The following is a 14420-nucleotide window of genomic DNA, read 5'->3' as shown; positions in this document are numbered from 1 at the left end:
TTATTATGATTAGGTGTAGGTTTTTTATATATATAAAATACACGATTGGATGGTGACTTCTATGGGAGTAAGGTAAAATTAGCCATTTTTATATAGCAACTTTTGTGGGTTTTTCGTGGAGTGTTTCTTCCGTGTGTGTGTGTGTGTGTGTGAAATGTTCTCTAATTCAAAAGGTCAAGCAGAAAATGTTAATGAAAACAGTATCCCACCAAGTCAAATGAAATAAGAAAACAGATTTTGAATAAGCAGAGATTTTGCTTCAGGCAGCCTAAATCTGATTTAAAGAACCCTCTCAGAATATCCCAGTTGTTGTTTACTGAAATATAAAATAACATGCTTATTCAGCTTTTGTAATGACTATTGTACTCCTTGAAAACAGGATATAGGATATAGAATCGTCTTTCTTTTCCATGTATAGAAACTAATTTGGACAATTACCTGAAATTTAATCATTCAGAATTTAGCAAATGGGTTACCTAGCCCTTTGCACAGCAAATGCATTAATCACTGACTTAATAAAAGAACACTGAATAATACCTCTATACATTAATATATTGTAACAGAATTATGGATACTTTAATAATAATTGAACAAGCTCATGATCATTACTGTCTTACAAGCTCAGAGTTTAATCTAATTTTAGTGAATACAGAGCAGGACTTGTTGCAGAGTACAGTAATTATGGAATATAACACAGAGTAACAATGTTCCCTATCTGGTTCAGATTAATGCAACTGCTGATTATTCCAAAGCTTGTTATCATTCATTTGAGATACGATGATGACCAAAGTCAGGAATTGCCCATAGTTTTTGAGCAGGGTGGGAAGGAATGGAAACATCTTTTGCTTATACACTTGCACAAAATAAATATGGCCAGCAGTCAGAGAGACCACTCTGAAGTTACGCACTTAAGTATGGCTGGCTGGAGGACTTTTATTGCCAGAGGTGCGTATGGCAGGCTCAGGGTGGGACGAGGACACTGGTTATGCACTCCAGAACTCCCTGCTATTCATTTAGAATTTTTTTTCCTCTCTCCTTGTCTTATCTCAAAGAAACAAGGCATGGTACAGATTTATAAAATAGGCAATGACATTTAGAAAGGCAGTTTCAAAAACACTATTGACATAACTCCAAATGCAAGTCAGTTGAGCAATATCTGGAAAATGCTCTGGTTTTGACAATGTAGGGAAGTTCTATTGCTGTGGCATAGCCACTAATTCTCTGCATGCCGTTTCCCGCTGTTGATATTATTGTGAGCTTGCTCCTGGTATTAAAGGTAAAGGTAAAGGGACCCCTGAACATTTGGTCCAGTCGTGACTGACTCTGTGGTTGTGGCGCTCATCTTGCTTTATTGCCGAGGGAGCCGGCATACAGCTTCCGGGTCATGTGGTCAGTATGACTAAGCTGCTTCTGGCGAACCAGAGCAGCGCACGGAAACGCCGTTTACCTTCCCGTTGGAGCGGTACCTATTTATCTACTTGCACTTTGATGTGCTTTCGAACTGCTAGGTTGGCAGGAGCTGGGACTGAGCAACGGGAGCTCATCCCGTCGCGGGGATTCGAACCGCCGACCTTCTGATCGGCAAGTCCCAGGCTCAGTGGTTTAACCCACAGCACCACCCATGTCTCTTTTGCTCCTCGTATACTACTGTACAAACTAAGCATCTTAAGACTCTCTAGGTCAGTGGTTCCCAAGCTGTCCACCCCCCATCCCCATGGACCACTTGCAAACTGTTGGGGGTCTTGACGTATCACTGAAAGGTTTTATCTTTCTGTTGTAGCAACTGTGCCGTGTTGTGCTAGATGTTGTACAATGTGGATTTTCATTGCTTCTTTTATTTCTTATGTATCATATCTTAGAATACAACTCGAATTCCACAGAATTTGAATTGCAATGCAATAAAACACAGTATCAGAATAAAAATACAATTAAAAATCAATATGAATACTTAATGCAACCTTCCACTATAAATACACAAGCCGGAGACCACCTGAATGAAGCTCATTTACTGTTCCCAACCCTAATCTTGAGGAAAGCCATCTAATTAGTCTTTAATTTGATTTTGACCTGTTTTTAGGAGGTAATTTAATTACCTCCTAACACTGATTTTATACCAGTGTTATATATATGATGTTAGCCGCACTAAGCCCACTATGGCCAGGGAGGGCAGGATATAAATAAAAGTTGTTTATTATTATTATTATTATTATTATTATTATTATTATTATTATTAATGGACCACTGTTGGTCTGCAGAACCTCTATTCTAGGGCAAAACTTTCATTGTACTCAGGACTCAGCTACATTTTGAATGTGTTATAAACATGCAACACCAGATGGCGCTGCAGAGCACAAAGCTTTTCTATGTGATTTTACATAGCTTTTTTTCTTTTTCTTTTGTTATAACGATTTATTTCTGACGTTTATAACATTTCCCCTGTGTGTAGATCAACCCTCAGATGGCTATATGGGAAGCTGGTGCAGACACCAAAGCAATTAAGTAGAACGTAGTTTGTACGTAGGTCAATGATACAATGAAAAAGATGATGTCCCTCCTGTACCCAAACCATTTCATATTGTAGGCAATGATGTACTTTTCCTAAAAGCTAGCAAAGGTCAGCAAAGAGATAGGCTTCTATAATGTGCACTTAAAGTTTTATTTGTCTTGTGGTTTCCATGTTCTCACACGTACTTTAAAGAGGAAATTGAGAAGTATTTGCTGCCTACTCACTGTGATGCCTCATAGAAGGTTTTTCAAAAACACTCTGAAGGCTGTAATTTCCATGCCACTTTTCTGCAATTTTCTTTCTCTCCCAATGTTTTCATTTTTTAAAGATTGCAATGATTGCAGTCCAATTTTGCCCACACAGTACTGCAGGCCAAAATGAACAATTTATTGGAAAACTTTTTGCCTTCTTGATACTTGCGGTTCATTTGCTTGGGCAATTGCTACATAGTCTGTGTTGCAATTATGTCCGGTAATTAAATCTATAGGACATTTACATAGCTCCGTATTTTTGATGTAGCACTGGAACCTGTAGTTCCAATATATATAAATATATATGACGGTTGCTGTTCATTTTTATCTCATTTCACCATGGGGGGCTGGAGAGAGAATGGGTTTGATCCCTGTACAGTTTCTATCTGAATAGATCTTCATTTAGATTGACTTGAGCATGCAAAAGAATTGCAAAAGAAAGATATTCCTATTGTTTGTTTCATATTGCTGTCAGTAGAGTATACAAACTGACATTACTGGTTTTTTATTTGCACACGATTATTTACACACACACACACACTTTTCTCTCAGTTAAAGGTAAACACCACCACTATCACATAAAAGTGGATATGCAGACTGAGAGTTCTTGAAATTTAATACCTGCTGGATACTAGAGAAATTTGGCCAGCAACAGTGGATCTTTCCCCACTAGCTAAAGCCTTAACCTGATAAAGTTAGCCACAACTAAGACTGCACTTCTATATGTATCTTCCTGTGAGTAAGCTCAATGGAACACAGTGGAACGTACTTCTGGATTGGATTGGGGCTTGCAGCCAAACATGCACAATCCAAGCACTCTGAATTCCCATTTATTTCAGTGGGAGAAAGATACATATGGGTTTAACCATTGGGCCTTCAAAGAGCTGGATTTAGTCCTCAGCTATTTTGCCTTCTTTGAACAACAGTAAAGGATTGTGAGTGTGGGAACTGCTTGAAATCTGCTGAACTATTATACAGTAGACAAATAAAGTCTATTATCCTTGTTTATTTATATCTCACCTTTCCTCCAAGGAGTTCAAGGTAATTTTATCCTCACAACAGTCCTGTGTGGTGGGCTGAGAGGGAGTGACCTAGGTTACCCAGTAAGATTTATAGTTGAGATTTGAACCCTGGTCTCCCAGGTCCTAGTTCAACACTGTAAGCACAGCACCATACAGGCACTCCAGGGTGTTGGAGACACCTAATAACCCCAGTTTCACTTGGATCCCACTCACAAGGCATTTGCAAAAACAAACAAACAAAAACACGGAAAACCCTAAACCAGAAAGTCACCACAGTGTGGCAATAAAAACTGGCTGATTGAATCCATCCTTCAAGATGCTTTCATCATTTGCTGCCATGTTTATTTTACCTAGTTTCTTTATTCAAATAATACTGCTCCCACTGTTCAGAAGTTGATAATAGAGGAAAGCATCAAAAGACTGTATATTTTATAGCATGAAGAAATGATGAACAAAGCGGGGGGATATATGTAATGAGTAGGTGTATAGATATTTAATATGAACTGTGCAGCTAATGTTGAAAATAAGGCTAAAATCGTACACTGTTGTGTGTTAAATGGATGATAACTAATAGTAGTCAGTTGTACCGTAGGTTTCTAGCCCTCCCGAATTTTACTAATGCTGCCAAACCTTTGATTGATCATAATTTATGCCACTGCTGAGCCTTATGCCAAATGGAGAAATGTTTTGTTCCATTCATCTCTCCGGTAGTGACACAGTGTTCCTTGGCAAATGGCATTAATTTAAAGTCATGTTGCTTCTCTCTGTTGGATTGCTGCATCATGGTTGTTTCCTTACCCACATGCAGAAGGTATTTAATGCTCAATGAGATTTTTAATAATTATGTGTCTGTTTATAAGAGTAGACCTACCTAGCAGAACCAATGGTCAGGAATGATGGGAGTTGTAGTCCAACAACAGCTAACACCCAAGTTTGAGAAACACTGTCATAAAAATTAGCCCTTATCCCAAGGGGGTGGGGTTGTGTTAGCCACACACTTGCTTTTTCACACACACACACAGACACACAGCATTGATGTATGTAGTATACTATATGTGCTGCTGAATGTGCAGTGGATGTAAAGAAAAAACTGGACTATGAAGGGCAAAGTACTAATACAGACAGACATAGAAAACAGAACAGAGCTTTATATAAATTGCAATCATAACCAAAAGCACTAGGGACAAAGTGGGGTAGAGGGATTAAGGAAAGTGACCCTGCTTAAGTAACTAACACCAAAACATAGTCTCTTTTTTTTATAAGGATGAAACTGGGATTGACTGGGAAAGAATCAGAAACAAAGAGGTATAAGGTTGGGTATGGGTAGGATACTGTGAAGAAAGCAAAACGCAAGCTGTACAAATTCCACCGAACTCCAGAAACAAAATTTACAAAAGAGTAAAACTTGCTTTCTTATAAGACTTCACCATTCTTCCCCACAAGCACTATGATTGGACAGTGCAGGGTGGAGTTCTAGACCTGGACCGGAAGTTGGAATTTTCAGTGAGCAAAGTCCAGCTCCTCTCCTTCCTTCTCTCCCTTCCCTGACATTCTCCTTATATGGTGTTGTAATCAATAACTGAAATATTTTGGAGACAGTCAGTCTGGCTTTAGAGGGACTGATGTTAGTTCCAGATTGGCACAAATCAATTTGGGTGCACCTGACCTACTATGTAGCAATTACCGGTAGTAGCTGGCTCAATTTGATCTGGATTCAGCACAAACAATTAGTCCAATTTCGGTTCAGGATTCAGACAAATCAGTTGCACAGCATTAGTGTTCATCTGCTAATGTTGCACTTTCACGTAGAAGTGAATCTTATTGAAATAAATGAGATTTGATTCTGAATTGCACAGTTAAGGGGTGGAATCAGACTAATTTTTACTCAGTGTAGACTATTTAAATTAACAAGCATGGCTAAGTTATGATTTCAGTGGATTTAGCCTAAAGTTAGTTAAAACTACCCAGAATATTTAAGAGGAAACTCTCCCTTTCTCTGTGTGTACTGAGGGACTTTCGTAATTGGTAGCTTCATAACAATGAGACATTTTAGCTCATGTTGGAACTTCCCAGCAATATTTAAGAAGCAAGTGTGACAACCCAGCACTGGCTCTTCACTCAAATGTGAGTTGGGTCCCAAGGTTCCCTTCCTTCAACAGAATATGCTTCCCCTGATGGAGGAAGGCTTCCTTCATTATTGGAGGGTAGGGTAGGAGGAACCTTTGGTTCAAAAACCACAATGGATCATTTTTAAGAGCTTCCCTGCGTTATAAAAGTAGGCATAGCCAAACCAGGTCATGGTGACTCCAAACAGATTTCCATTTTAACATTATTTTATCGATGCTTCTCACGTCTCTTACAAGACAGCTATTCGCGTACAGTCAAGGACATTCCTTAAAAAAGCAATATGCTAATTTTGTATCTCAAGCTGTTGTTAGGAAATCCAGGTCTTCTTGCACCTCAGATTAACCTTAGCAGAAAATTCCAAGTCAATGGATGACTGCTTTTACTCTGTTATACTGTTTATACTAATATACATTTGTGCCTTACAATTTAATCTTCATTATGTCCACTTGGAAGAAAATCCCATTCTGCTTAGTGGGACTTACTTCCCAGTAAATGCACACAGAATCTGCAGTATTTCACATGAACAGTGAAGCATTGCTCATTCCCAGTTCTATGATACTGATAATATCTTAATACTTACTAGACAAGCAGTATGAGTGCTAGCAGGATCGGGCTTTTAATAACTAGTGAAGTTTCAGGTAGATAGAAAAAGGGAAGGTGGGTTAGAATAGTGCTTATCATCTACCATTCCTTTCCTCTTGCTGTTTAAAACCACAGATATCAGGAAAATCTTCTGTGTGGATGCAATCACAAACATCTGGATCACAGAGGTACCACATCTGGACCATGTACCACTGTTTGTTGTAATCCTATAAAACAGCTTCAAGTCTTTCCTTTAAACCTAGTTCGCACAGTCTTAATTCTGAGTATGTCACTATTATTCCAATTATCACAGACTGAAAAATAAGTCTTAGCAATACATGTCCACAAAGCATTAAAGAAATGACAACTCATAGTACACCAGTTTTCTGCTAAATCAGAGATATTTTATATAATAAGTGGTATAAAAATGGTCTAAAATAAACAAACCGTCTTACTGATGAATTGACTGTCACCTATCCTGAACAGATTTTCTATCCCTCATGGTGCTCTAGGAATAACCACTTTGCATTCACATAGAACTTCTATAACAGTTTATTGCACCTTCATAATGATTCAATAATAGATGATTGAGTGCTGTTATGCCAGAACATGGAGAGGACAATGCGTAGCGAGTCCCAATGCACTGTATGAGAGTTTCTATAAAATTTGAGTGCCAGTGTACAATGAAATCTAATATTCATTAAACGTTTTGGGTAATCAGTTTCTTAACAACTATCTCTTTAGCAAATTATCAGTTTGGGCATCATGTTTATTTCTGCCTTGTTCATTTCCTATCCTGGACTTCATTGCTAGGCACAGATCAGCTGCTACTGCTGACAAGGCTTTGAAGACATGTGTAGAGAATGTACACTCAAAAAATAAATAGATCACTATCTGTTTATGAGGAAGTGCAGCATGAACAGTCATGAGCACCTCAATGGGGAAAGTAACCATTCCTGGGTAGTTCAGTTTTCTGTGAATGTAGGGGGATGGATAATAATGTTCCACTGTAATAGGTAATTGACTGCAACCATATGAATGTGAGCAGACCTAATCAGCATCAGGCACAAGTTACCATCTGCTTAATAAATAAATAAATAAACAGCTGAAGTGCCAAAATTAAATGGAGTTTTGTCACATTCATTTCACCATAAGCAAGACAGTGAAGTCTATGGGTAAGGCTAGATGTAATGTTAAGTATGACAGAAAGGTGGGTTTTTAATGTTAAATTAAATACATCAGCTGAATTTTCAGATAGGGCTGAAAATTAACTGGATCAGAGTCATAGTTCTGAAAACCCTCTCCTCTGATGCTAGCATTTGCATTGCAGGAGATGTCCAGTAGACACCAATGACAACTTCCCACCTTCCCAAAAGAGAAAAATCAATTTGGGGGGAATCCATCCAATAAACATTAGATAGTCACCAGGGCTAGCTGGCTGAATTAGTCCAACTTGGGCCAGCGAGGAGGCCAGGGGAGAATTAGCTGTGGGATCCCAGAGCACGTAATCTTCATAAAAGGGGAGGGGGAGGGAAGAGAAGAGTGAATTCAAATTAAAGGCCAGGCAGAATAGATCTGTCTTACAGGCCCGAGGGAAGGAGGTTAAATTCTGAAGGGCCCTAGTCTCATGGGAGAGAGCATTCCACCAGGTCGGAGCAATCACTGAAAGGCCCTGGTGGAGGATAGTCTGACTTCCTTAGTGCCCAGGACCTCTAAACTATGGTTATTCATGGACCTTAAGGTCCTCTGCGGGGCATACCAGAAGAGGCGGTCCCGTAAATATGAGGGCCCTAAGCCACATGCAATTTACATGTTGCCAAAGGCCACATAGTGACTTAACTTGTGTGTTAAATGCAAAGATGTTTTTAAGTCATCTCCATTTTGGCCCTGTGAGATTTCACTTTCCATCCTTAACAGGGTTACTTATAGCTGAGCTACATAAGCAGATTTTAACATTTTTGTTTTGTTTTGTTTTGTTTTATTGCTGCTGGGCTGTTCCACTACAGACTGTAGAAGGGACATAAAATGTTTTTTATTCATCTTTAATTACCAGGTGGTTTTTTCTTTATTTGTTTTTTAAAAAGCAACCCTTCATCACACACTGTGATCTTACAAAGGCTTCCAACATGGAAGATGTGTAGTCACTTGGTGACAGAAACCCAAAGTTTTCACCATCTGAGTTTCTAAGAGGAAAAATTGCCCAGCCGGGAGCCACAACAGTGAACCCCTCTCAAGAGTCACTACACTGCAGGCCAAGCCCACCAGCAGGAGGATGAAAAGAGCCCTGGACTGTAAGATCTAGGATACAGGAGGAAGTGCTCTGAACAACAACTGGGTCACAGAATGTGCAGGACTTAAATTAGGCCTGGCAGTCAATGCAGGTCATGCAGAACAGGTATTCTATGATTATGTGCAGATGCATCAATATTCTGACAGCAGTATTCTTCTATCCATGGACCATCTTCAAAGTATGCTATAGCAGATTAAACACAAGATTACAAGAGTATGCACCACAGTGGCAAACGTTCATCCATACTAATAATGCTTATTAGCTCGAGTGCTGCTGACTTGTATGTCGTAAACAAAAATAGAGATAAGATGGCTATTCAGTTTGTTTTTACTTATTTTGATGAAAAGGTGACTGAGGTTGTTTAAAATCATTTTAATTTCCTTGGCCCATTAATGTGATGTTTTATGTAATCAATAAGCACTTTCTTGTTTACAATCCAGGGATTAAAAAGAAAGGTAAGCCTCTCTTGAATAGTTTCTCATTAGTACACTGATCTTGTCCGGTGTTTTCAGGACCACCATTGGCCTTAAAACATAAGTTTTCACCTAGTTTTGAGAAAGGCCCAAACTATGAAAACACTGAACTTTGTGTACACAATGCAAAAGCCGATAGAAAAAAGAATGCCATAAATGTCTTCTATTTTTTTTGTTGCTTCAAAATATATATCAAGGGAGGAAAATCCCATCAACTTTTGAAAAGGTGGTTTATTTCTCAGAATGTATTTAGGCTACAATCCTAACCACACTTACTGTGGAGGAGGAGGACCCTGGCTGCGGGGGATCGGTGAATCTGTTGGTGAGAATCTCTGAATATAATGTTGTGGGTAGGATGGGCATGCGTCCAGTTTTGTAGGACACATCTGAAGGGTTGTTTGGTTCAAGTCTGATTTGAAGAGTAAGAGCTGTAAGAAAGGAAAGTAGGGGCCTTGAAGTTGGCCACCAACAGCTAGCCATCTGGGCAGGCGTTCAGGTCACAGCCTGCCTCCCTACAGTGAGATGTACTATGTTTCTATTTAAATTGCAGCAACTATATCTAAATTTGCATCTACACATATAAATTAGCATACGCGAATGTGAGGCAAATCTTTGTCCTCTTTTTTGGCACTGCATAAATAACCACCCTATTTTTGGGACCACTATTTAGAAGCTAAAGATTCTCTTCATGTTTTTCAGACTTTGCTGGTGTATCGGCGCATGGTTATGAGGGTGGACTGCTAGTTTTAGGATACAAAGCCCCCTCAACACCCACCCCCAGTGCCAAGAATTGCCCTTACCCTGGAATTGTTGTAATTAATTCTCTCCCATTGGTATCAGTGGGAGGGGAAAGTTTTTAAAAGTTTGATGGAAGAAGGAAAAAATAGAAAAGCTGCCACCCTGATTACAGTGAGAAGACAGCCCAGGAAGTGGTCTGAGCTCCATCACAGATTCTCTCTTTCCCCTCCACGTGGACTGAATGCAAATATATATTATTGGCTACAGGAAGGGCTGTAGCTTAGCAGAAGACCATCCACTTTTCTCCAAGTAGGGCTGGGAAAGACTTGTTCCTGTAGCTCTGGAGAGCCACTGAGTCAGCTTAGATCGGACGCTTTCAACATTTTCAGATCCAAGACCCAGTAGCTCAGACTGATGGTCTGACTCAGGGTAAGGTAGTTTCCTATGTTTCTATCATAGGTGCAACTTGGGGGAAAAAGAACTAATTTGGAACCATCAGCTGTGGAAATGAATACACTAAGGAAGATACAGTGGTGCCTCGCAAGACGAAATTAATCCGTTCCGCGAGTCTCTTCGTCTAGCGGTTTTTTCGTCTTGCGAAGCAACCCTATTAGCGGATTAGCGGATTAGCGGCTATTAGCGGCTATTAGCGGCTATTAAAGGCTTAAGGGATTAGCGGATTAGCTGCTAAAAGGCTATTAGCAGTTTAGCGCCTTAGAAAAAGGGGGTGGGGAGTGAAAAAACCCCTCAAGAATCGCAAGACATTTTCGTCTTGCAAAGCAAGCCCATAGAGAAATTCGTCCTGCGAAGCACCTCTGAAAACGGAAAACCCTTTCATCTAGCGGGTTTTCCGTCTTGCGAGGCATTCGTCTTGCAGGGCACCACTGTAGTAATATAATAATATCACATTTATACAGCTCTTTGAATTGCTCCATTCTTAGATGGAGCAATGGCCCTTCTCTGAAGTGCTTCACGGGTATTATCTAGCTGTAACCTTTACAAGAAATCCATAAGGTTTGTCAGTATTCCTATTTCTCTAATTTTAAGTTGTTTTAGACTATTCTTAATTGTATTGTATGGGGACGCGGGTGGTGCTGTGGGTAAAAGCCTCAGTGCCTAGGGCTTGCCGATCGAAAGGTTGGCGGTTCGAATCCCTGCAGCGGGGTGCGCTCCCATTGCTCAGTCCCAGCGCCTGCCAACCTAGCAGATCGAAAGCACCTCCGGGTGCAAGTAGATAAATAGGGACCGCTTACCAGCGGGAAGGTAAACGGCGTTCCATGTGCTGCGCTGGCTTGCCAGATGCAGCTTTGTCACGCTGGCCACGTGACCCAGAAGTGTCTCCGGACAGCGCTGGCCCCCTGCCTCTTAAGTGAGATGGGTGCACAACCCTAGAGTCTGTCAAGACTGGCCCGTACGGGCAGGGGTACCTTTACCTTTAATTGTATTGTATAATGTGTTTTAATTTGAATATTGTGCTCCAAAAGCCCTAAGGTAAAGGACAGGTAATAAACTGCAATCAACACCATCATCATCGTGGCCTCTCTTACTGTAAATGGGGGAGGAGGAAAGAGACTGACAGTGGCTTCCTCCAGGCAACATAAAGAGTTCATGGCAGAGGCAATATATTATTATTATTATTATTATTATTATTATTATTATTATTATTACAAATAAAACCAAATTACTTTAATACAATTTCTTAAAATCAGGTTTCCTGCTCCTGTTGCAAACATATGTCAATCATTCCCCCCCCCCCATTGCCCTGTCATTTTTTATTTAGTGTCCAGTTGTCATTCGTCTCTTGCCGTTAAACCATTCTTCCAGCTGACCACTCCCCCCCCTTACAAACAGCACCGCTTATTAGTTCTTATAAATATAAAATCCAGTTCATGTGTGTGGGCCTTCATATACATTTTTGTTCCAGGCCTGGTGTGCTGAGAGAGTTTATTAGTATCTTACGTTGTTCAGTTCTTTGGTGTTTATCTGGATGGTACAAGGTCAAATTCCATTCCTTCCACTGTTTATGAACTAGCATACGAGCTGCAGCCATAAATAACTCACAGGGTGCACTTCCAGGCTTCCGCCATTAAATTCCCCTCTGGAAATTTCTCGACACACAATTAACATCTTTTCTCAAATTCAGCCTCTTTTTCACATCTGTTCAGTTGTAGATCATTCTTTTTCTTTCCCACTCCATTCCCCCAACAATACACCCATCCAGAAATGGTCACAGATAAAATCCATTCAGCCTCAATCGAGGGGGGAGGGCATAGCAAAACCTTGTCCTCCCCTTCCTTTCCCGGCTGTTGTGTAAGGATTCTCTAGCTTCAGAAAAACATTCAAATACCTTCAGAGAGCCAAGCCCAGTCCTTTTGGCAGCTGATTGATTGCAGCCTATTAGCATATGTTGGTCCAGGAGCACCTCATGATTAAAGCCAATTGTCCAGATTAAGGAGGAACCATCCACAAATCATGCTGGTAATAGGAGCTCGTCCATGGCTGGGACACACTCCCAGGTCGCTCCTGCTCTGCCTTTCAAGTTGGCAAACACGGGATTGTGTGGCACTGTGGGATGCAGTGAACTCCCCAGCCCCCACTGAGGAGCACTGTGAGGATTTATGCCTCCTAAATCCTTGCTTTCCTCTGCCTGAATGTCCTTGCAGAACAAGGAGGCCTGTAAGGAACAACCACCATTGACTCGTGACGTAGCTGGAAACCGATGGCAGAGGCAAGATTTGAATCAGACACCTCCTGATTCACAGCTCATTCTAAGCTATTCTATCACACACTAGCACTGCCCATTGTTCTGCCATCTGAAGTAAGGGTTTTGAGTGCTACAACGATGGTCCTCCTAGCCCTTTCTGGCTGGAAAGATAACTCTCGGCAGTTGTGCCAAACTGGGAGCAGTGAAAACTGGAATAAGAATAAGAAGAAATGTGTGCATCTCCCCTAGTGCTCTGCTTACGGACTTTTGTGCAAGAGCTCACATTGTGAACTGTTTAAAGACGATGCCAAAGGATAGGCTCTGAACATTTATCACTTCCAATGGCTTCTCCACAGAGCTGGTAAGCATTGACATTCCATTCACTGAAAATATGTTAGAAAGGAAACTGTTGCCAAATTGCAGGCACATTCAAAGGGACGAATGATAAAAGGAAGAAAGGACAGCTGGGCTGACTTTTGTTTTTTTTGACTCACAGGCCTGTGAGAGAAACAAAAACAAATATCACCACGAGAGACAAACACTCAGAAAAGGTCATGACTTGCCATTTCTAATTTTTTTTTTAGCTGAAATAAAACTGTATATAACCTGCGCTCCAGCAGCGATGGAGGTGGATACATGATTTTCTTTTCTTTTTATATAGCACATTAGGAAAAGCAGAAGATGCATGGAATATTGATGGCTTCTGCAAAAGCTTGAAAGGAGCTTGAATAAAAGAGATGTCCTTAAAGGCTGGATTATGTTCTGCTTTATTGTGCCGTGGTTTACTGGGGAAAAAAGCCATTCAAGGCAGAGTTTAGACCTATGCAGCACAACTGTGAACTTAGAAGGCAGGGGAAAAGGATGAGGACGCAATGGGAGGCTAGCTCAAAAATATGGCCCTCTGCCTTTCATTATATGAGAAGCTTGAAATCAAAACGCTTAAGTAGGAATACTGGGGAGATTGAAAGATGCAATTTGCTGAAAGGTGCTATTTTTAAAGGTATTGGTTCAGTATGCATGAACAAGCATAAAGGATTCAGGTAGGTAGCCATGTTGGTCTGACGCAGTCGAAATAAATATATAAATTGTCCAGTAGCACCTTAGAGACCAACTAAGTTTGTTCTTGGTATAAGATTTTGTGTGCACTTCTTCAGATACACTGAAACAGAAGTCACCAGGCCCTTATATATAGTGGGAGGGTGGGGTGGGGGTTTTCTCAGAAGGATAGTAGGAGATGGCTGATTGACTCAATGGATACAGTCGTCAACAGGTTTACCATATCCATTGATGGCCATGGGCACTAGGTTAGCAACCCTCACAGGCATTTCTGAACATAGTGTGGGGGTTGCTCAAGCATGCACTGTGTCTGTTTCTGAAAGGTACTCTGTCCGTATATCTGCAGATACAGCAATAGGAATAAAATACAGCTAATAAAATTAGCTAGGATAGGAGGGGACACTTTTGCTCTGGTTGGACTTTTTTTTTAGTTCCAAGTGGTTCAGAGCTCTGGATGGGAGCAAAATTCAATTCTGTTTGCATTTAATGGCAAACCTACCTAATCCACACTTTCTAAACCTATGCAAACTGAAACACTGTAGTCCTTCAACATTCTTTCTTCTCCAAATTTTGCAAAGCAGTTCTACAGCCAACATATGGGTACAAAAATGCATTTATTCATGTAAGTACCCCACACAAATGCATTATATTAGAGAAATTGCTTTGCAAAA

General features: G+C 40.5%; 1 protein-coding gene across 4 annotated transcripts in view; it reads right to left on the bottom strand.

Moving 5' to 3' along the window:
* SYT1 (synaptotagmin 1) overlaps nucleotides 1–14420 on the bottom strand; it is a 316628-nt gene that overhangs the window by 142275 nt on the left and 159933 nt on the right. The gene's annotated exons all lie outside the window — the stretch shown is intronic.

Source organism: Podarcis tiliguerta (assembly GCF_965153285.1).
Source record: "Podarcis tiliguerta genome assembly, chromosome: 10".
NCBI classification, from domain to species: Eukaryota; Metazoa; Chordata; class Lepidosauria; order Squamata; family Lacertidae; genus Podarcis; species Podarcis tiliguerta.
Note: the sequence above shows the minus strand (reverse complement) of the source record. Positions and strands in the feature narration are given on the sequence as shown.